Here is a 24,835-nt window from a genome sequence, read left to right as displayed (position 1 = left end):
TTAATTTGGTATACTTGTAATAAAGTTCGACAAAATGTTGCTGCTTTGATCGTAAAACAATAATGTAAAAAAAAATAGGTATCGTCTAAGACATTTTAAGAAAAATAAACCGTATGCTAAAAAAATCGCTAGAAGAATTATTAGCCTTCGTTGAGTTCGATTCTTTTCGGTAATGAACTTTTCGATATGGTAAAATACTTTAACGAAAATTATGACATGGACATCCTATTCCTTAAAATCTATTCTAACCTGTGATTTTAAACAAATTGCAAATATTTGAGTTAGATCACTTTCATTCCTTTCCATACAACAGGAAAGAATATTTATAGCGACTAAGCTGATTAACATGAAACACCTAAACATAGTTCTTTTGATGTTAACAACCAATCAAAAGGAGATTTCAGATGGATCCCAAATAATAAAAAAAAAATACCTAAATACACGCGATGCTGCTATTAGGAAATGGGCACAGCCGCAACGTACCTACCTACCTATAACGATAACGATTTCACTAGGCGAACATAGAATGGGGAAAATTGCGCTTTTCAGCGATATGAAAGCCCGACCATGGTTGCAAAATTCCTTTTAGATAAAAAAGGCACATAAATTTTCGGGGCTCGTCGTTTCTTTGATACAATATGCTGGGGAAGCCGCAATATAAATCAGTTCAAATTAAATTAATATTAATTACGCTGTGGAGATTTACTGGTATTTGTTGGTATTAAATTAATATAGTGAAGTAATGTTCATATTTTTATTAATTTTTGTATAATTATATCAAAATGTAGTAATATTTTATATTAGATTAGTCTACCATATATCACGAATGGATGTATTTTTTGGGAGATAAATACTAAAGAAACTTTTTGGGGAAATCTACCTGCTAAATATAAGTCTTAAACTTTTTCCAAACTTTGTAATTGTTCAAGGTCAATTGGACTAAGGAACAATTAATTAAAACTTTTATTAGAAAATTAATAAACACATTTCCCTTATTTCTAATAAACGAAATAGTTTGTACTTGTGAAAGAGTCATATGGGGTAACGTCGACTTGAAAGAAAATAGAAAAGAAAGATATTTGAATTTCCATTCCAATTGACTGAACAACCTTATTTAATTTTAAATTTTACAATAAAGCTAAACATAATGTGTCAAGATAAAACACTATTATATGTAGATATAGGCCTAATTGTAATAACTAATAAAAAAATAAAAAAGGTAATGTGCAATTAGACAAAAGACATTGTAGTAGTAAGACATGAGGGCATAACGTCACAGAATGGAACCACCGAGATAACGAAAAATCCGCTACTCAGTTTTTAAACGCTAAACAAGGAAGAGGAACTGGCGGCGTATCTTACTTATGGCACAAGGCTGCCGAAAAATCCAAAAACTGACATTAACTTATAAAATAAAACCGTTTAATAATTAAAAGTTGTTCCTAATATTAATAATTAATAGTTAAATGCTGTAATTTGTGTAACTGTAATCGTTTATCGTATATAAAACAAGCACATTAAATATTATTAAATTTCATTTACTGAAGACAAGTATTATTCAAATTGCCTTTTTTAAGCTTCACGCTGTATCCCATATATAGCAATGTCGGCAGAGGGAACCTAGTGTCAGGACACTCCGTTCCCCTTAAGACACTTTCGTTCCTCACTTTCCATCGAATTCTGGAGACATTGCGTGCTAAGTGACGAAACTCAATGTCTCGGCATTGCCTCCTTATCACAACGAGGAAATGAAAATATTGAATATTTCATTTCCTCGAGTGGGAGTCGAACCCACAATCATTCGCGTTTACAATTGCACACTTGTCCCTCTGCGCCACGAATGGCTTTATTAGCCGTGTCTACTAAATGCATTTTTATAATAAGATTCTCTTAAAGATACAAAGATATACACAAATATTTTTATCAACATACTTATTTATTAACAAAGTAATAAATAAACTGAAACAAAGTAGGTCGCTTGTGAGTGTAATCGCCAGGTTTTCACAGTTGGTAATAACTCTCAATGATAAAAAAAATATATAGGTACAAAAATTTAAATGAAACATTATATACAAAATTAAATAAAATTTGTTCAATTATAACTAAAATAACTAAAAGTGTCTCTCCATTCAGTGTTATCGTGTTAAATGAACTAAATACAGTACATAAGTAAAGTTCGCCTATTGTTTATTTCCTCATTGATTGGCAAAGAGGAGCCAAGTCGACGAGTTACCGTATTCCACGCACTAACGAAGTAATATTTGTTCGAGCATTCAAAACCAATGCCTTTATTTTATCTCTGAATTGTATTTATATTATTCTGATCTCTCTCTCTCTCTGTCTGTATTTTGCTATAAATGTTTACAAATTAGCACGAACAATATTTAGTTTTCTCTGCATCACACGTGATGTTTGTTATGCAGTCATTTAATAGAAACGTGATTTAATGGTAGATATCATTGGACCAGATCAGGGCCAGTCAACACGTAATGCCTCGAACATTCGGCGGAAGGTAGAGAAGATGAGAGAGAGAGATATTTAACACTAGATTCTCTCTGTCTACTCTTTAAAAAAAAATAGGTCACATCTAACAATGTTCCTGGCCCAAAATTACTTGTAAGAGTTTGAGCGATGCACTCCATGTTCAAAGTATATGAATTCGTTGTATAAATAAAACATTTCTATTAAGTGTTCATTCAAGGATGTTCATGTTTATATTACTCTCTTAAACATTGATGCCAGTCGTGGCGCAGGGGCACAAGTGTGGGACTGTAAACGAGACTGATTGTGGGTTCGATTCCCAATCGGAGAGATTAAATATGTATTGAAATTTCCATTTATCTCAAAACCCGGTTTGAGTTTTGCTACTGAACAAGCAATGCCTCCAGAATTCGGCGGAAAATTGGGAATGGAAAATGGGGGTGGGGGATATGGGGGATTGATTAACGCCAGACCCCCTCTGCTTACCCTGGATATTAGCGTTAAGCTGATTTGTTTAAACAGACTGACTTATCTACAATATATATAGGCAGGTACTTTCCTTGAATATATTTTCAACAAATTAACATTGAAGATGATGATAAATAATCGGTAGTAGAAAATTACAAAATCTGTATTTCCTTTTCCTAGACATGCAATACTTTTACCTTCAAACAAACTACAGCAATAATTTAAAATAAACGCTAAAGAAATATAACAATTATATCTATAAACAATAAACATCCTCATTTATAAAGAGAAGTAAAAGATACAATGTGGCATCCAAGAATTCATAATATATTAACCTAATTAAATAATATAATTTTTTATTTATTAAATAAAATTTATCCTAATCTCATTTCTGACAACATATTATGCTTCTAGATCCGGGGGAAGTATATCTCATCATATCTTGAATAAGATATCTATCTAGATATCTATATCTAGAACTATAAGGGACTGGGCCTGTATACATGTGATATTTATTTCGGCCCGACACCTCCACGTGAACTTGAGTAAAATGGTCTTGACAGATGGACAAATAGAGGGATAGACAACAAATTGATTATAAGGGTTTCGTTGCTATAAGAGCACGGTTTATCTATACATAAACATAAAAAGTCTGTCTGTGACAAAAATAAACCAAGTGCAAAATAACCCTGTTTTTTTAAGCTTGTATAGTTCTTTAACTTATACTAAAAGACAAACATATATTTTTTAAAATTTTGTCTGTCTGTTTTTCTGTTTGTCCGGCCTAATCTCAGGACTATCTGAACCACTTTTTATGAAATCTATCACTGACCAATAAACGAAGTTATGGAGCAACATGTAGGCTTTTGATCTAAAATAACCAACCAATTTTCCTTAAAGGAACTTAAACAATATTAATTAAAAAAGTTAGTAATAATAACAGTTAGTTTAGATAATATAGATTAAATTCTGAAAAAAAAAAAAAACATATTTCAGTACACAGGTACTTTAAAATAAACTCGACTCGCAGTTGTGCGCTTCCTTATTTCATAATTTGATATTTAATTATGAGTTATTTACTTTAATAGTTTCTTCTAGTGTATATAATAGTTTTTATTCTATTCTTTATATTTATTTAGAGACTGGTTTAAAGTTTAATTTGCATAGCAACCTTGATGAAATAAGGACATTAAATATTTATTCAAAAATAAAACTTCAATTTAAATTTGTTACGTTTTCGTAATACAAGGACCTACTAGATTATTTACAAAAATCTATTTAAGTAGACTCTTATGGGATACTATTAAACTAATGGAAGATGGATAAAATATTTGAGCTTTGAAATAAACGAATACCAAATAAAATGGAAATTCGCTACATATAAATTTGGAGCATACATATTTATTTTATTTTATTTTTATTTATTTATTTATAAAAGGTACATTAAAATTAATTATTCTTCGCGGTCCTAAGCCCGATTTGGCTTGTGTGACCACTGCACATTCCTAAGTACATTAAGTTATAGAAAACATAAAAAGTATCCAAAGATGAAAATATTTTTAACAAACACAAAAATAGAACAAAATCACCAACAAAAAATTTAAAAAAAAACCCATTTTTTTTTTAAATTTTTAAATATTAAACACCCATTGTGAGGTAGGTTGAAAAAAGATGAGTATTTGTAACTACGCGTACGTTTTAAATGTTAAGTTACAGTGTGTTACTTTTACATATCTTTTGTTTCATTTCTTAAATATTTATTTTATATTTTTTTAACAATAAAATAAGTAAAATTAATAAGTGAGATAAATAAGAAAAATAAGTAAAATTTTATAAAATAAGTAAAAGTAAAGTAATTAACATACATATATAATTATTTACAGAGAACTTACGCAATGAATGTAATTGTTAAAAAATATTTAAAGTAATAGAACTGAAGGTTATATTTTATATTGTGTATTATTTTTTTTATTTTAGTATAGAAACGCTACTAAAATCAATACTACTACTTTTTTAAACTACTAAAAATGAATAATTAATTTATCATATTAATTTCTTAAAGAATGCACAACTTTAAACGTTTATTAAATCTATCATTCGTGTCCTATCGGAGGAAACGTGCTCTAATTTCTTGCCGTTTATCATATCAGAAAGTTCAATACTTCTAGTAATATCAATATTGTAATTCGAGTTCTATAAGCGATATATACTTATATAAGAAAATATAATTTATTATATTTTTTTCCTAAAATACCTTTCCCCGCATTTCACCCAAATATCGAGACCAGAGCGAGAAAATATAATTAATTAATTTTAAAGTCGTCAACGTAGCTCCTCTAGTGTTACACGGGGTGGTGGGCGACGGTGATCATTTACCATCAGGTGACCATATTGACCACGTGATTTTTCCATACAAAAAAATATTTCCTCGACTAGGAATCAAACCCATCAAACAATTATTTACAAACAGACACTGTACTGGTGGATAAGGCACGACAGTCTTTAATATTAATATATTTTTTAAAAGTTTTAACATAAACAGGACATTAGTTAAACAGAGTCATAAATTATATACGAATAACCTTAAGATTTTTCACAATCGCAACAGCAGTTCTTACTAAATAATCATGTAAGTCCCGATAATACCAAGGATTTCCACTTTCAATACCTTCAGGTATTTACTGAGTCAAGGTTCACGTATGGTTATAAAATTACATTTAAACATTGGCTCATTTTACATAAAATTAAATACTCACATGTAAAGTTACCTATCTATGTTTAAAAGATTTTTTTTAGATCCTAATAAATAAAAACATAAGGTATAATTCACCGTCAATGAAAAACGTATTCGCAATCACTCGCGAGGCCTCGCAAGTGAGAGGCGCGGGAAAGAATTTGTGTCTTCGAAATGTCAATAACGTCGAAGTCGAAGTATAAAAATTAATTTGTTAACAATAACAAAATATATCATATTTTATTACATACTGAGAATACAAATGAAGAGAATACAATTAAATTAAAAAAAATTATAAGATACCTAGTCGGGGTCATAAAAAGAAAATGATAATAGCTTATGGATTATTATGGATTCGAAGATTCATAACGATTGTTGCTTGTTTCATTAAAAGGTCATATAGATAAAAGGTGTCGAATGATGAAGTAACTGCAATACGTATTAAAAAAAACTTAGTTTAAAAAGTTTAAAAGAGTTTATAAATGTAGAATTAAAAAAAAAACACTTCCAAGTACCCACTTAGTGTTTGTTGAAATTCAAAGCAATGTCAATTGGGACCTTTGGAGTCGAGACATTAGGATGCCGTGTAAATCCTTCAAGGTTAACGTCAATGTTGTCGATTACAGTTTGTTTTCCTGCTTACTTAGAATAATTTATTTTGCAATAATAACACTTAATTTTTAGCATACAAACAATCATTTACAATAATCTTCAACATGTTAATACGAACTTGAAACGATCAACAAGAAAAATAAGAAAAGAAAAACTAGTTGTTTATGAAGCCACGTACCTTAAATAGCCCAGCGCAACGCTATTCCGTACACTGTTTCCATAACACGATTTGACAAAAAGGCGATCACGGAACGTCACAAGAGCAAACCAAAATTCTAAACATCTGATTACAATATAAACAAATGATATAATATACGGTTGCAACACAGAACGCGAGCACGTGCACCCCAACACAGCAGCGCGCCGAAACCAACTGGTGCGGACGATCTATTATAGCGGTGCGCGTGCGCAGTCTCGGTCCATTTCCCCCACGCAGCATGCCCCGTTAGAATTTGTCGCAGCGATAATGTGCTCTCTTTACTTCCTTGCACGATGCATTGCTAGAACTAACTAACTTACAGAATGTAATCACACTCATGGCAGTATGTTTAAAGATTTATACACAAGCTAACGTTGTTTAATGCAATATGAAGAAGAAAAAAACGCGAAGTAAGTTTTCTGATCCTAATAAGCTTCACCTATTCAGATAATAATCTTAAAATAACAATTTCGTTTCGCATTTCGTATCTATTCGTATTCACACTCAGAAAGACATAAATAAATCTGGAACATGTGGAATTTTTGAGTTAATTTAGCTAGGTGTACCTAAAACATGTAAAATCTCCCTATATACATTACATAATAATAAATACATCGGTAAATTGAACTGTAAAGTCTTAAGCAAGATGAGGCAAGCAGAGTGATCTTTCACTGGGTTCATCCATTCTGAGATCTTTTACTTCGCAAAATGTAGGCGATGTGTGAAGAGTTGAAGATACCGAGGTAATACCAGCAAGTACCTAATGGAAACATGTGCAATATGTAGAACGAACAGTTTCTTAGAGAAAATTGTTGATTGCACCGTTAGTTTACATACTTAATTTTTTCTCCTGCATTTGTGATGAAGGAAGACAGCTATTTACTGGCTCTAAGGCAGGTGCTGAGTTATCGTTTGCTTCTACGTAACTGCATTTCATATATGCGATATTATTATTGCCAATTTTCTGTTATTGTCGTAAGGTATTTATTTAGCTGATAAGCGGTAATCTCGAAGTAATATTTGCACGATTGCCTTTCGTAAGTTTTTAAGCTAAATTGTAATAGTATCGCTTTAAACTAATTTGTGTATGACTCAAATTTTGTCAAATATTTAGTTATGATAATAAAACAGTCGTCAAAGTTAAAATATTAATAATCTTTTTTTTATTTTAAATCTAGAAAGTTTAAATTAATATTTCTCTGACTTACCAATTGTTACACTTGTTAAGGAATACAGTTACTCATAAATAGTACCTGAAACACATAATAAATCATTATTTACATGTAAATTACATATTAAATAAATTATACAATAAAATTTTTTTCTTCACACTGTATTGCGCATATAGCATGATATACAGAGGGAACCTAGTGTTAAGAAACTCCATTCTCCACGTTCCGCCGAATTTTCAAAGCATTGCGTTTTTAGTGGCAGAAATCTACATTACGCTTTTGCCTTGGTTCCACCAGAGCGCTGAAATGAAAATAATAATAAATAATAATTAATCCCCCAAGTGAGGATAGAACTCACAACCATCGCGTTACAGTCACACACTTGTGCCTCTATGCCACGACGACCTCGACAGTATAGAGAGAATATGCCATAAATAAAAAAATATATACATATAAATAAATAACAAAAATAATAACCAACGAAAGTCCGAAAAAAAATATTCCTACACATCCAAGGATATCCAAAACCGGTTCTATGAATATTTCACAATAATTTACACATTATGAACTTAGGCACGATAACGAACCACCACCAACCACCAACTAAATCAAAACATTGCAAAAAAGCTAAATATGACGTAGATATATCAATTGCATCATAATTGGTATTAAATTAATATGTTTTTGCGCAAACGGGTCAAGTTCGTAACTTTTATCAATATCTTTTGACTTTAAAATCCCAGCGACTTTATATTATAAAGTCAACGTTGATAATAAATTATATTATAATTTTATGTATAGCTTGTGTGTTACGAAAATTTTACGAATAATTACGGAGAAACCTTACGAAATATTCGTCAAGAAGGTCCGTGTTTACCCATGAATTTACAATCGAACGTTAAATAGAGACCTTGCGGAATGACTAACAAGTGGATGGCAGCGCTGGGCAAGGTTAGTAATAAGCGAGTAAGAATCAACATAAATAAAATTAACAAATATTATTCTTATAATTCAAACATGAACCTTAAGGCCAGTCGTGCCACAGGGGCACAAGCGTGTGACTGTTAGCACGACGGGTCGTGGGTTCGATTCCCACTTATTGAAATAATAATTAATATTTTCATTTATTCGCTCTGGCGTTGAGTTTCACTACTCAACTAGCAATGCCTGCAGAATTCGGCAAAAAGTGGGGGACCGGAGTGTCTTATCACTAGACTCCTGCCTACTCTGCTACATGCGTAAGCGCGAAGCTAAAAAAAATGAAACTTAACGCGTTCAGTAATAAAAAAATAAGACATTAAAAAAATTTTATAGACATTACGGAAATTACGTGCAAATTTAGTGCTATTGATGACAACACACGTCGCGGCCTATCAGCGCTCGTGCGTAGTGCGCTGACACAACGTTCTTTATTGCCTCTGATAGGTTCATAACAAACACGGTCATTGTCGTGACATCAATTAACAAAGATGAATCGGCCGTTTCGCTTCTGTAGTTATGTTTATGTTTTTACTATGAAATACTGCATGTTTAAATTAATATAATATTGACGAAAGTGATGAGTGTATCGTTTCTATTAATTCTTGTTGTAATAATAAAGTGTTATAAAATACTAATAAAAACAATAAAATTATATATATATTTGTATAAAATTGCCCTAATCGAGTTTATTAGTTAGATTGTTAAGAAATCCTTCTTTTTTTCTTATACAAGTATTAATATTGAAGTAGCAGGTAAATCTTAAGGATGTAAAAATGTTATTTAAATATTATATTAAATTATTTTTAGTAGGTATAAAAATATAAATTGTAGCAAGCGTGGCAATTAGCTTATCTAATTTAATCTAAAACGTACCTATAATTTTATTGTTTTTATTTAACCAATTTAAGTAAATGTTCAGCTAAATCTTCCTACATATTATATGTGCATTATAAAGTATTAGTGTTTATATTCTATACAATATATAAATGGACCTATTTTGTATTGAATATTATTTAAAATTGTTTACAATGTGATAAAAGATAATAAACACTGCGTAATATAGTACCAACTAGCAATCTAAACTCAGTAGTTTCTTAAGTAAAACAAGTAAATAAAATAACAAATAAGATAAAATTAACATATTCTATATCTTATAAAACAAAGTCGCTTTTCGTGTCTGTCAGTTGTTTCTAACTCTTCTTCTTCTAAACCACCCAACGGATTTTGATGCGGTCTTCACCATTAAGTCGAGTGTTTTTCGTAGAAGGTTTATATATAGTTTATTATTTGTACATTCTTATATAAATTAACATAAATACGATAAATGTGTATAAAGTCCTACCCGTTGAGACACTTTCGCGCATGCGCTGCTCTAATGGTAAGTACTACATGAAAAAAATGTACTGGAGTATTATTCCTCTTAATAAGATCTATAAAAAAGTCCGCGAGAGCATATTCGTATCTTTTAAGAATAACGTATAGTGATCATTTTTCTATCTAAAAATAATAATTTCAATATATTTTTTATTGTGAGGGATATTTTTCCATAATGGTATTAATCCTTATCATTTAAAATACTTTATTAATTTTCTACGTTAAACGAAGATAAAATTAGCTTTTTACAATATTTCGAAATTGCGAATAGTTTTACAGAAAAACGCATTTAATTGTTGACACATCCCGCCGTTCACACATCAGCTGTATGTTACTCAAGTTTCACTTATCCCTTACTCTCAGCATATAAATAAGTATATTAGTTACGTTGGCCATTTAATGTAGACCAAAACTGTTTTTTACTGTTTTTCATTTTAATAAGTACTTTAGAAGTTGTTATAATTTCAAAAAAATCCTTGCTGCGAAACGGCTCGCCACTCGCCATGCGTCCGCCGTGCCCGCTTGCCTTACACGCATCGGTGGTTCAGTGGTAGAATGCTCGCCTGCCACGCGGGCGGCCCGGGTTCGATTCCCGGCCCATGCATTCTATTTAATTTTCCTCACAGGCAGCCACGTCGTGCTTGCTTTTCATCAGGGACAGAATACCCCCTTCAGCATTAACCACAAGCTCGAAAAAAAAAACCCGGCTGCCTCTATAGCAACGAAGATTTAGTTAGATGCGTTTGCACGTATTGGATAATTGGAGTTGAATGTATTATTTCAGCGCGACATATTTGGTTTCATATTTTTTGTAGTAGTTATTAGTAGGTAGGTTTTTGTTTATAATTTCTTCCGTTTAAAAATAGTCATTTAACTATCTAAAAATAGTCATTTAAATATATTTTAATAAGTACTTGAAAAGATTAGTAGCACAGATTTAAAATTACGGTACCTACTAAAAAATCCTTGCTGTGTAAAACAATTGGAAAATCCTTATTGAAACTACAAAAATGCGGGTTGCATTAGGGTTTAATTAATTTTCACATTATCTTAAGTGCTTTGCAAACATACATTACATGAATAATCCAGTAGTTAAAGCGGGCGAAGCCGCAAGAGGGTCGCTAGTAAAGTATAAATAAAACATCAGCTGTATCCCGCACACAGCAGGTTAGGCAGAGGGAACCTAGTGTTAAGACACTCCGTTCTCCACTTTCCACGTTTTTTTGAAGGCTTTGCATGGAGAAATAGATACATTAATTTAATTGAATATTTCATTTCCTCGAGTGGGGATCGAACCTACAACCGTCGCGTTACAATCACACCTCTGTGCCCCTGGGCCACGACGGCCTCTATATTATTATTTTATACATATAAACTATGAAATAATAATATAGATAGGAATAGTTAATCCATCAATCGATGTTCAGTGGCTAGGAGCGCACGGACTTTAGGTCGGCGTCGGTCTAAGATTCCGCAGAGCGATTAATCACGTGGGTGGGCTTCGATAAGCAGTGCCCATACTATCCATACCTCCTTTCCATATACATATTTTATAATCTAAAATATTACATTTATGGATAAGATATAGCAATTTCGTTTTTATTTATAAGAAATTAAACGATTGAAAACATATTTTTGTAATTAAAATTGTCAACAATTTTCGGACTTCTTGTTGTTAGATTATAAAGGAAGATTTACCATTATTTTACCAGATACTCCGTGGAATGTTTCGATAATTACCATAAAACCTAAGCTGTCGATGACACTTCGACGTCGAACAAGTGTTCACTACAGTTCTTGTGGCATGCCGCCGAAACGCACCAACGATCATCTGTATACACGCCGGCAAAGCGTGCGCGCGCACCAGATCAATACCCTCGGCTGCGTCGGGTTCGCACCACGCGAATTCACATCGAAATTGGTGGATTCGTTTACGATACAATAAATGTATATTTTCATTGCTTTAATATTACCAGACATTAATGATTATATACCTACGTATATTAACTTTACAATCTTAGTAGGAGAACGGAGTGTTTTAACACTAGGGAATCTGCCTAGGGAAGGCTGTATGCGGGATACAGCTGATTTAATTTAATTTTAATATAATCTTAGTAACTTAAAAGATTTTATAGGTAACTGGCACAAGTAAATTTACAAAGTTGCCTATGTACCTACATAATTAGCTAAATATTTACAACTAGCGAGTTAGTTTGGTAATAATATCGAACCTCGATACTGGGCCCTAACTTGTAAAATGGAAGTAACTCGTAGATAATGTGCAGAGACGTTGGCCGTAGAATCGATGGCGGTAGTTACTTTATCGCTTTGGAACTCTGTTTATTATTGCAATCAATTCTGCCTTTTGTTTAACTAGTGTCAGTCAGTATAGGCGTGCGGAAAGGTCAGTATAGGAAATACTTAGACGGCTAGCGTGAAAATTTTATATAAAAATATTAAATAAAAAAAATACAAACTGATTTATCTCGTCAATAAATAATTTAAGCAACAATTGTTTTATTTTTCAACGAAACTAATTGAAACGATAACAATAATAATTATTGTGTTACTAAAATACTTGTTCATTAAAATATGAAAGAAGGAATAGTGTTTTTTTTTAAGTGTACGTACACACAGGTAACACTTCTCTTCAGATTCTTTCACAAACAGCCACAAATATAAGCGAAAACTATATTTATCGTTTATAACTTATACTACAAAATGCTCAATTCATAACTGTTTTACTTACCAATAAAATGTTTAAGTACTTTTAATAGAATAAAGCTAAAGAAAAATGTATGTTCGTGTTGAATTTACAAATATTATTAATAATAAAAAAGTGTTAAATAGCATAATAAAGTACCAACCACCAACTGAGCCCTGTCTGGTATATATTTTGTGATTGCTTGAAGAATATTTATGTTTGTACCATTTAGAGTATATCATATAATATTTTCATAAATACAGCGAATATAATATTTTTATGAAAAGAAGAATATTCATTAAAGGAATATATTGGGATTCTTCATGCTAGTCGCCACGAAAGGTTAAAATAGTTTGAAATCTATTTCAAAGTTAAATAATTATAAACAAACTATCAAAACGAAGAGCAAGTCGAAAATTTAAAAACAAATTTAATATCTATAAAATTAAATCCAAAAACTTAATGATTAAGATAGATATTTAAAATTTTAAAAATATTAATAATTCATATATTAACAAAATCATATAAAAAATATTGAAACAAAACATTCAGAAAATCTTCTCAGCAAGTATTTATAGCAGGTAGATAGATGTCGCGCAAACGAAGCGTGTAAGTAACGTGCTCAGGAAGCAACAATAGAGAAGTGTTCGCCAAAGGTTACAATGACACGGGTGGGCGTCGCATGGGGTTCGTTGAACGCCATTGTGGATCAGGTAAAAGAATATTTGCAAAGTACAAACTGTATTAGATAAAGAGACTTCTAAAAATTGGGTATAGTACAACGTTGCCAGATTTTATTCCGGTAAAAGGAATCTTTAGTTAAAAGCGGAACAAAAAATCAAAATAATCAATCTAGTACGTCAAATAGTGTATGAATCATTTTTGGGTTAAAAATCGAGACTTCTGGCAACACTAGTACAATAATAAATAATGCTTATTAAAAGCATTTTTTGTAAAGTAATGTATTATAAAAGAATACATAAGTTTTGTTTTGTTTTGAAACAACGTTAAACATCATTAGTTCGCCATAATATGGCATATTAAAATAGTAATACCATATTAAACCATAGCTCTCCAACTGTGTCGTGGTCTCGACGCACACGTGTTGTCGCAGTTAAATATAACTGGCGGTTCAACGCACGAGGGGGGCGCAGCGTACGCCTAACCTACTACCGTACATTGCTAGCGCTGTAAAACTTCGTCATATTTAAAATCTTTTTAAATGTTGTTTCTACAGCAATAATTAATTATAATATATAAAGCGAAAGTAAGGTGTTTTTCTTGCAATTAATAAAATATACTACAGTACATCCTACAAACAATTTAACAGACTCACAGAGTTTAACTACGATTTAGCAAAGCAAATTAGTTAAAACGAATAAATGGGCTAACTCCATAATCGATCCTTGTACTTTAGTTGCTCACGTTGCACTGGAAGTTCTAATTCTATAGCCAGGTGAGAACGGTACGAGGCAACGACAAAACCTACACTCAATTCATTGACGATTGAATAAACAGCTTCGACAACAATAAAGGAAATAGTTTAGAGTTAGTAAAGGAGTTTAGCATATATTAAAGTTGATTGTATTTAGAGAGTTCACATGTATGGAGTATTTTGCAAAATTATACGCCATATAAATAACTAACATGTTTAAAGTTCTTCAAGCCAAAAGGCTTCACATATATAGCACATATAACAAGATAGGCAGAGGGAACCTAGTGTTAAAATACTCTGTTCTTCTTTTCCGGAACAATTTTAGAGACAATGCGCGTTGATTGGCGGAATACAACACCGCGCTTTGTGCTATTTACAGAGGCGTAACGTTGACGACGTAAAGTTTTAAAAATATACAAATAGAAACCGTTATGTGTATTTATTTATACGAGACGTGTTAACAGCATTTTTAATAGTTAAAAAAACTCTATTTTGGGAGATAATTATATAAGATCTAAAATGGAAAGGTGTAAAATAAAATAAAATGCCATTTCTTAACTAATTTTCTTTCATCGCAAGCAATATATACTCGTAGGTGTGTGTATCGTAAACTACCATCGTTCAAAGCTTATTACGTATACTTAACAAATCAAGTTAAACTTGTATGTAGGTTATATTACTGCTAGTGGCCTCAATTAATTGTTACAGGAAACCATAAAAACGACAAACATTAATATTATCATATTTAGATTGAAGGATTAAATGTTATTAGAAGAGTTTTTATATAGGTACGATTTGGCTAGCAAAATAAATTATTGTGGATATTCACGATTGTTAAAATCAGCTTCACGCTGTTTCCCGCAGACAGTGTGGTAGGTAGAGGGAAGGTAGTGTTTCGATGCTCCGTTCCCCATTTTCCGCCGAGTTTTTCGAGGCATTACATGTTGAGTGGAGGAACTCAACGCCGGACGAAAGAAATAAAAATATTAATAAATAATAATTCATTTCCCCGATTGGGGATTGAATCCACAACAGTCACACCCTTGTGACCCTGCGCCTCGACGGCCTCTATTGTTACTAAGAGCACTAAACCTTCATGCTCATAATAATAATGTGATACACTGCTGGCATTTTAGATAACAAAAAAAATGGATGCGTGCTGCATGTGAATAAAGCATTTGTCTACTGCTCCAGGGTTCCGTGACATATTCCTCGTTTTTTTAGCACTTTAAATTTTCTTTTCCGCCATTCAAAACATAATGTCTCCAGAATTGGGCAGAAAGTTGGAATCTGACATTTCCGTTCATAAGTGGAACGGAGTGTAGAAAAACTAGATTCCCAGGTTCCTTTTCCCTACCCTATTAGGTGCGGTAACAGTGCGAAGCTAAACAAAGAATTATACAAAATATATCTCAGCATAAATAGTGTGTTTACACTCAGTTATTTTGTATCACAACGATGTTTTGATAAATATAAAAAATTATACGTGACATTAATCTCAATGAAGATTGCATAACATGCTTCGAATTACAATTATAGAATATATTATTTCATAAATGCTCTACATTTAATATGGCTATTTCTAACCTTTTACAGCAAAAAGTTTAACATATTAATATACAAATAATCCGTATTGGCGTACGGCATTTGGGGAATCCCAGCAACGCGCTACCGACTCGCGCTTGACACATTTCTGGGCCAGAATAGAGACAAAGAGGTTCGCATAACCTTGGCAGCGTGTGCCTTGCTGACTGACGGACCGACGTACGCGGAAGCCGCTAACGAACTACCGCCTACAGCCTTACGCGTTGCGAGCGCTGATGCTGCTTCATTATTATTATTATTTTTTGTTTTTTTTTCCTACAACCTTAGATGATATCACTGGGAGGTATTTTAATATTTTGTTGAGTAATGTTCTTGTGTTCTTTTTTAATTTTCAATGTAAGGCGAATGAGATAAGAATTGTTGGTTTCTTTATAGTTTTATTGTTTGTAAGTGTATATTAAGTAAATAGTTTTTTTTTGCTTGCAATGTAAATATATTTAAAATCTTTTATATATATATATTCATCATATAATCCTAACATTTGTCAAAAAGAAAATATTTGAAAGAGTATATGGAATGTTATACCGAAATATGAATATCGGACGAAACAAATAACATTGAGTTTAAAGATTTTTTTTAAACAAAATTTCAATATAGGCATAGGCAATATTTGGTTCCATTGATCGTACAGTTGTACTAGTAACCACAAAATTAATTACCTATTTATATATCAAAAGTTAGATTGCAACTTGCAAATAAACGTGAGGAATATTAAAAAAAAACAATGTTTAATAAGATAAAAGATTTAAATAAAGAAAGAAATGAAAAAGAGTTCAAGTTAGTAAATGAACACATCCTTATCACAGGTTTGTTAATGATAAACAAAAATTGTTTAGTATAATATTATAATCTTGAATAAATATTACCAAACTGGGAATTTTTAATGAATTTAAACAATAAATTGAATTAATCATTAATAAACTATTTGATCCAGGAGAATTGAATGTGGTGGCGAGAATTGGGGGAGGGCCATGTCTGTGAACTTAGCAGAGCATTGTCCAGCAGATCAAAAAAAAAATGGAGTTCTCTTCGCATGCACCTGAGTTCTATAGTTCCTGATAGGTTTTATAAATAGTTCTGTCGTTTTTACCCCTGAAAAAGTTATGTAAAAAAATGATCTGCTAACTTCCCTTAGCAGATCATTTTTTTGCAAATAAAAATCGGGGCGAGATCTGCACTCACAGGGATGAATAAAATAGTTCCTGATAACTTTTAACAATAGTTCTGTTAATTTCACGAAGAAAAAAATTTTTAAACAGAAAAAAAGAACGTTCGTTTCGAAAATAGTTCGAAAGGTAAAGTAATTTTTAAAATTAATAAAATGATACTCAGACGCGAGAACTCTTTATTTTACAATAAAATATAAGTAGTTCTACGATATTTAGCCTGAAAGAAAACCAGAACTCTGAAAAAACTGCCAGCAGAGCATAGTTGATTGTATGAAATGTAGAAAAATGACAATTTTAACTCTACATATGTTAAAGTACAAAATTTTTTTTTGAAAGTGTTCCGACACGAGAACTCTTGGATTTCTAATAGAATATGAGTTATTCTATTATACAAAGCCAATTACAAAACTAGAACTCCTGTAAAAATGCCAGCAACTTCAACTCTTTTTGAGAGAAACTTTCAACTCTTCATATGTAAAAGTACTGAATAATTTTCTATTTTAATGTGCTCAGACTCGAGAACTCTTTGATTTCTACTAGAATATGAGTAGTTCTATTATAAAAAGAAAATCATAAAACTAGAACTCCTGTAAAAATGCCAGCAGAGCATAGTTGAAGATTGAATTTGTTGAAAAATATCAAATTAATTTGTTGAGATGCAAAAATATTTTTTAAAAATATCTCTGAATATCTTGCTCAGAAGCGAGAACTCTTCATTTTTCAACAAAATACAGGTAGTTTTACGATATTTAGCCTGAATGAAAACCAGAACTCTGAAAAAACTGCCAGCAGAGCACAGTTGATTGTACGAAATATTGAAAAATGTCCATTTCAACTCTTCATATGTAAAAGTACTAAATAATTTATTTCTGAATATGCTCAAACACGAGAACTCTTGTATTTCTAACAGAATATGAGTTGTTCTATTATAAAAAGCCAATTACAAAACTAGAACTCCTGTAAAAATGCCAGCAGAGCATAGTAGAAAATTCGATTTGTTGAAAAATATCAAATTAACTTGTTGCGACGAAAAATATTTTTTAAAAATATGAATAACTTGCTAAGAAGCGAGAACTATTCATTTTTCAACAGAATATAGGTAGTTCTACGATATTTAGCCTGAATGAAAACCAGAACTCTGAAAAAACTGCCAGTAGAGCATAGTTGATTGTATGAAATGTAGAAAAATGACAATTTTAACTCTACATATGTAAAAGTACTGAATAATTTTCTATTTTAATGTGCTCAGACTCGAGAACTCTTTGATTTCTACTAGAATATGAGTAGTTCTATTATAAAAAGAAAATCATAAAACTAGAACTCCTGTAAAAATGCCAGCAGAGCATAGTAGAAAATTCGATTTGTTGAAAAATATCAAATTAACTTGTTGCGACGAAAAATATTTTTTAAAAATATTAATATCATTTTCAAAAGCGAGAACTCTTTATTTTACTATAGAATATAGGTAGTTCTACGATATTTAGCCTGAATGAAAACCAGAACTCTGAAAAAACTGCCAGCAGAGCATAGTTGATTGTATGAAATGTAGAAAAATGACAATTTTAACTCTACATATGTTAAAGTACTAAATATATTTTTTTGAAAGTGTTCCGACACGGGAACTCTTGGATTTCTAATAGAATATGAGTTATTCTATTATACAAAGCCAATTACAAAACTAGAACTCCTGTAAAAATGCCAGCAGAGCATAGTAGAAAATTCAATTTGTTGAAAAATATCAAATTAACTTGTTGCGACGAAAAATATTTTTTAAAAATATGAATATCTTGCTAAGAAGCGAGAACTATTCATTTTTCAACAGAATACAGGTAGTTCTACGATATTTAGCCTGAATGAAAACCAGAACTCTGAAAAAACTGCCAGCAGAGCATAGTTGATTGTATGAAATGTAGAAAAATGACAATTTTAACTCTACATATGTTAAAGTACTAAATTTTTTTTTTGAAAGTGTTCCGACACGAGAACTCTTGGATTTCTAATAGAATATGAGTTATTCTATTATACAAAGCCAATTACAAAACTAGAACTCCTGTAAAAATGCCAGCAGAGCATAGTAGAAAATTCGATTTGTTGAAAAATATCAAATTAACTTGTTGCGACGAAAAATATTTTTTAAAAATATTAATATCATTTTCAAAAGCGAGAACTCTTTATTTTACTATAGAATATAGGTAGTTCTACGATATTTAGCCTGAATGAAAACCAGAACTCTGAAAAAACTGCCAGCAGAGCATAGTTGATTGTATGAAATGTAGAAAAATGACAATTTTAACTCTACATATGTTAAAGTACTAAATTTTTTTTTTGAAAGTGTTCCGACACGAGAACTCTTGGATTTCTAATAGAATATGAGTTATTCTATTATACAAAGCCAATTACAAAACTAGAACTCCTGTAAAAATGCCAGCAGAGCATAGTAGAAAATTCGATTTGTTGAAAAATATCAAATTAACTTGTTGCGACGAAAAATATTTTTTAAAAATATGAATAACTTGCTAAGAAGCGAGAACTATTCATTTTTCAACAGAATACAGGTAGTTCTACGATATTTAGCCTGAATGAAAACCAGAACTCTGAAAAAACTGCCAGCAGAGCATAGTTGATTGTATGAAATGTAGAAAAATGACAATTTTAACTCTACATATGTAAAAGTACTGAATAATTTTCTATTTTAATGTGCTCAGACTCGAGAACTCTTTGATTTCTACTAGAATATGAGTAGTTCTATTATAAAAAGAAAATCATAAAACTAGAACTCCTGTAAAAATGCCAGCAGAGCATAGTAGAAAATTCGATTTGTTGAAAAATATCAAATTAACTTGTTGCGACGAAAAATATTTTTTAAAAATATTAATATCATTTTCAAAAGCGAGAACTCTTTATTTTACTATAGAATATAGGTAGTTCTACGATATTTAGCCTGAATGAAAACCAGAACTCTGAAAAAACTGCCAGCAGAGCATAGTTGATTGTATGAAATGTAGAAAAATGACAATTTTAACTCTACATATGTTAAAGTACTAAATATATTTTTTTGAAAGTGTTCCGACACGGGAACTCTTGGATTTCTAATAGAATATGAGTTATTCTATTATACAAAGCCAATTACAAAACTAGAACTCCTGTAAAAATGCCAGCAGAGCATAGTAGAAAATTCAATTTGTTGAAAAATATCAAATTAACTTGTTGCGACGAAAAATATTTTTTAAAAATATGAATATCTTGCTAAGAAGCGAGAACTATTCATTTTTCAACAGAATACAGGTAGTTCTACGATATTTAGCCTGAATGAAAACCAGAACTCTGAAAAAACTGCCAGCAGAGCATAGTTGATTGTATGAAATGTAGAAAAATGACAATTTTAACTCTACATATGTTAAAGTACTAAATATTTTTTTTTGAAAGTGTTCCGACACGGGAACTCTTGGATTTCTAATAGAATATGAGTTATTCTATTATACAAAGCTAATTGCAAAACTAGAACTCCTGTAAAAATGCCAGCAGAGCATAGTAGAAAATTCGATTTGTTGAAAAATATCAAATTAACTTGTTGCGACGAAAAATATTTTTTAAAAATATGAATATCTTGCTAAGAAGCGAGAACTATTCATTTTTCAACAGAATACAGGTAGTTCTACGATATTTAGCCTGAATGAAAACCAGAACTCTGAAAAAACTGCCAGCAGAGCACAGTTGATTGTATGAAATATTGAAAAATGCCCATTTCAACTCTTCATATGTAAAAGTACTGAATAATTTTCTATTTTAATGTGCTCAGACTCGGGAACTCTTTGATTTCTACTAGAATATGAGAAGTTCTATTATAAAAAGCCAATTACAAAACTAGAACTCCTGTAAAAATGCCAGCAGAGCATACCTTAATATTCAATTTGTCGAAAAACATCAAGTTAATTTGTAGCGAAGAAAAATATTTTTTAAAAATATTAATATCTTGCTCAGAAGCGAGAACTCTTCATTTTTCAATAGAATATAAGTCTTTCTACGATATTTAGCCTGAAAGAAAACCAGAACTCTGAAAATACTGCCAGCAGAGCATAGTTGAACATGTGAAATGTAGAAAGATGACAAATTCAACTCTTCATATGTACTAGTAGTAAATATTTTTTTCAGAGTTCTGTATTTGTTGCAGGCTAAATATCATAGAACTATTTGTATTCTATTGAAAAATGAAGACTTCTCGCTTCTGAGCACGATTTTAATATTTTAAAAAAATATTTCTGCGTTTCAGATAAGAAATTTGATATTTTTCGACAAATTGAATATTCAGGTATGCTCTGCTGGCATTTTTACAGGAGTTCTTGTTTAATTATTGGCTTTTTATAATAGAACTACTCATATTCTAGTAGAAATCAAAGAGTTCCCGAGTCTGAGCACATTAAAATAAAAAATTATTCAGTACTTTTACATATGAAGAGTTGAAATGGACATTTTTCAATATTTCATACAATCAACTATGCTCTGCTGGCAGTTTTTTCAGAGTTCTAGTTTTTTTTCAGGCTAAATATCATAGAACTACTTATATTCTATTAAAAAATGAAGAGTTCTTGCTTCTGAGCTAGATATTAATATTTTTAAAAAATATTTTTCGTCGCAACATGTTAATTTGATATTTTTCAAGAAATCCAAATTTCAACTATGCTCTGCTGGCGTTTTTACAGGAGTTCTAGTTTTGTAATTGGCTTTTTATAATAGAACAACTCACATTTTGTTAGAAATACAAGAGTTCTCGTGTCTGAGCACATTCAGAAATAAATTATTTAGTACTTTTACATATGAAGAGTTGAAATGGACATTTTTCAATATTTCATACAATCAACTATGCTCTGCTGGCAGTTTTTTCAGAGTTCTAGTTTTCTTTCAGGCTAAATATCATAGAACTACTTATATTCTATTGAAAAATGAAGAGTTCTCGCTTCTGAGCTAGATATTAATATTTTTAAAAAATATTTTTCGTCGCAACATGTTAATTTGATATTTTTCAAGAAATCCAAATTTCAACTATGCTCTGCTGGCGTTTTTACAGGAGTTCTAGTTTTGTAATTGGCTTTTTATAATAGAACAATTCACATTTTGTTAGAAATACAAGAGTTCTCGTGTTTGAGCACATTCAGAAATAAATTATTTAGTACTTTTACATATGAAGAGTTGAAATGGACATTTTTTAATATTTCATACAATTAACTATGCTCTGCTGGCAGTTTTTTCAGAGTTCTGGTTTTTATTCAGGCTAAATATCGTAGAACTACCTATATTCTAATGAAAAATGAAGAGTTCTCGCTTCTGAGCAAGATATTCATATTTTTAAAAAATATTTTTGCATCTCAACAAATTAATTTGATATTTTTCAACAAATTCAATCTTCAACTATGCTCTGCTGGCATTTTTACAGGAGTTCTAGTTTTATGATTTTCTTTTTATAATAGAACTACTCATATTCTAGTAGAAATCAAAGAGTTCCCGAGTCTGAGCACATTAAAATAGAAAATTATTCAGTACTTTTACATATGAAGAGTTGAAATGGGCATTTTTCAATATTTCATACAATCAACTATGCTCTGCTGGCAGTTTTTTCAGAGTTCTGGTTTTCATTCAGGCTAAATATCGTAGAACTACCTATATTCTGTTGAAAAATGAAGAGTTCTCGCTTCTGAGCAAGATATTCATATTTTTAAAAAATATTTTTCGTCGCAACAAGTTAATTTGATATTTTTCAAGAAATCGAATTTTCAACTATGCTCTGCTGGCATTTTTACAGGAGTTCTAGTTTTATGATTTTCTTTTTATAATAGAACTACTCATATTCTAGTAGAAATCAAAGAGTTCTCGAGTCTGAGCACATTAAAATAGAAAATTATTCAGTACTTTTACATATGAAGAGTTGAAATGGGCATTTTTCAATATTTCATACAATCAACTATGCTCTGCTGGCAGTTTTTTCAGAGTTCTGGTTTTCATTCAGGCTAAATATCGTAGAACTACCTGTATTCTGTTGAAAAATGAAGAGTTCTCGCTTCTGAGCAAGATATTCATATTTTTAAAAAATATTTTTGCATCTCAACAAATTAATTTGATATTTTTCAACAAATTCAATCTTCAACTATGCTCTGCTGGCATTTTTACAGGAGTTCTAGTTTTATGATTTTCTTTTTATAATAGAACTACTCATATTCTAGTAGAAATCAAAGAGTTCCCGAGTCTGAGCACATTAAAATAGAAAATTATTCAGTACTTTTACATATGAAGAGTTGAAATGGGCATTTTTCAATATTTCATACAATCAACTATGCTCTGCTGGCAGTTTTTTCAGAGTTCTGGTTTTCATTCAGGCTAAATATCGTAGAACTACCTATATTCTGTTGAAAAATGAAGAGTTCTCGCTTCTGAGCAAGATATTCATATTTTTAAAAAATATTTTTCGTCGCAACAAGTTAATTTGATATTTTTCAAGAAATCGAATTTTCAACTATGCTCTGCTGGCATTTTTACAGGAGTTCTAGTTTTATGATTTTCTTTTTATAATAGAACTACTCATATTCTAGTAGAAATCAAAGAGTTCTCGAGTCTGAGCACATTAAAATAGAAAATTATTCAGTACTTTTACATATGAAGAGTTGAAATGGGCATTTTTCAATATTTCATACAATCAACTATGCTCTGCTGGCAGTTTTTTCAGAGTTCTGGTTTTCATTCAGGCTAAATATCGTAGAACTACCTGTATTCTGTTGAAAAATGAAGAGTTCTCGCTTCTGAGCAAGATATTCATATTTTTAAAAAATATTTTTGCATCTCAACAAATTAATTTGATATTTTTCAACAAATTCAATCTTCAACTATGCTCTGCTGGCATTTTTACAGGAGTTCTAGTTTTGTAATTGGCTTTGTATAATATAATAACTCATATTCTATTAGAAATCCTAGAGTTCCCGTGTCGGAACACTTTCAAAAAAAAATATTTAGTACTTTAACATATGTAGAGTTAAAATTGTCATTTTTCTACATTTCATACAATCAACTATGCTCTGCTGGCAGTTTTTTCAGAGTTCTGGTTTTCATTCAGGCTAAATATCGTAGAACTACCTGTATTCTGTTGAAAAATGAAGAGTTCTCGCTTCTGAGCAAGATATTCATATTTTTAAAAAATATTTTTGCATCTCAACAAATTAATTTGATATTTTTCAACAAATTCAATCTTCAACTATGCTCTGCTGGCATTTTTACAGGAGTTCTAGTTTTATGATTTTCTTTTTATAATAGAACTACTCATATTCTAGTAGAAATCAAAGAGTTCCCGAGTCTGAGCACATTAAAATAGAAAATTATTCAGTACTTTTACATATGAAGAGTTGAAATGGGCATTTTTCAATATTTCATACAATCAACTATGCTCTGCTGGCAGTTTTTTCAGAGTTCTGGTTTTCATTCAGGCTAAATATCGTAGAACTACCTATATTCTGTTGAAAAATGAAAAGTTCTCGCTTCTGAGCAAGATATTCATATTTTTAAAAAATATTTTTCGTCGCAACAAGTTAATTTGATATTTTTCAAGAAATCGAATTTTCAACTATGCTCTGCTGGCATTTTTACAGGAGTTCTAGTTTTGTAATTGGCTTTGTATAATATAATAACTCATATTCTATTAGAAATCCTAGAGTTCCCGTGTCGGAACACTTTCAAAAAAAAATATTTAGTACTTTAACATATGTAGAGTTAAAATTGTCATTTTTCTACATTTCATACAATCAACTATGCTCTGCTGGCAGTTTTTTCAGAGTTCTGGTTTTCATTCAGGCTAAATATCGTAGAACTACCTATATTCTATAGTAAAATAAAGAGTTCTCGCTTTTGACAATTATGTTAAT

The 24,835-nt window shown here is 30.9% G+C and overlaps 1 protein-coding gene across 6 annotated transcripts in view; it reads right to left on the bottom strand.

The window, feature by feature from the left end:
* The window catches only part of gus (splA/ryanodine receptor domain and SOCS box containing gustavus), a 61,157-nt gene that overhangs the window by 18,378 nt on the left and 17,944 nt on the right, over nt 1–24,835 (bottom strand). For 2 of the 6 annotated variants that reach the window (XM_085185892.1, XM_085185893.1), the window contains exon 2: nt 7,703–7,747. The exons of 3 other annotated variants lie outside the window; for them this stretch is intronic. The gene's annotated coding sequence lies outside the window, so the exon portion shown is untranslated. Of the gene's footprint in view, nt 1–6,473; nt 6,702–7,702; nt 7,748–24,835 lie in introns of those variants that run through there. One more of the 6 variants, XM_085185891.1, reaches the window with a different exon arrangement.

The sequence above is a fragment of the Heliconius melpomene genome, chromosome 5 (genome assembly GCF_056956725.1).
Source record: "Heliconius melpomene rosina isolate 202511_hmr_F chromosome 5, ASM5695672v1, whole genome shotgun sequence".
Lineage (NCBI taxonomy): Eukaryota > Metazoa > Arthropoda > Insecta > Lepidoptera > Nymphalidae > Heliconius > Heliconius melpomene.
The sequence above is the reverse complement of the archived record's forward strand: the minus strand, read 5'-3'. Positions and strand labels throughout refer to the sequence as shown.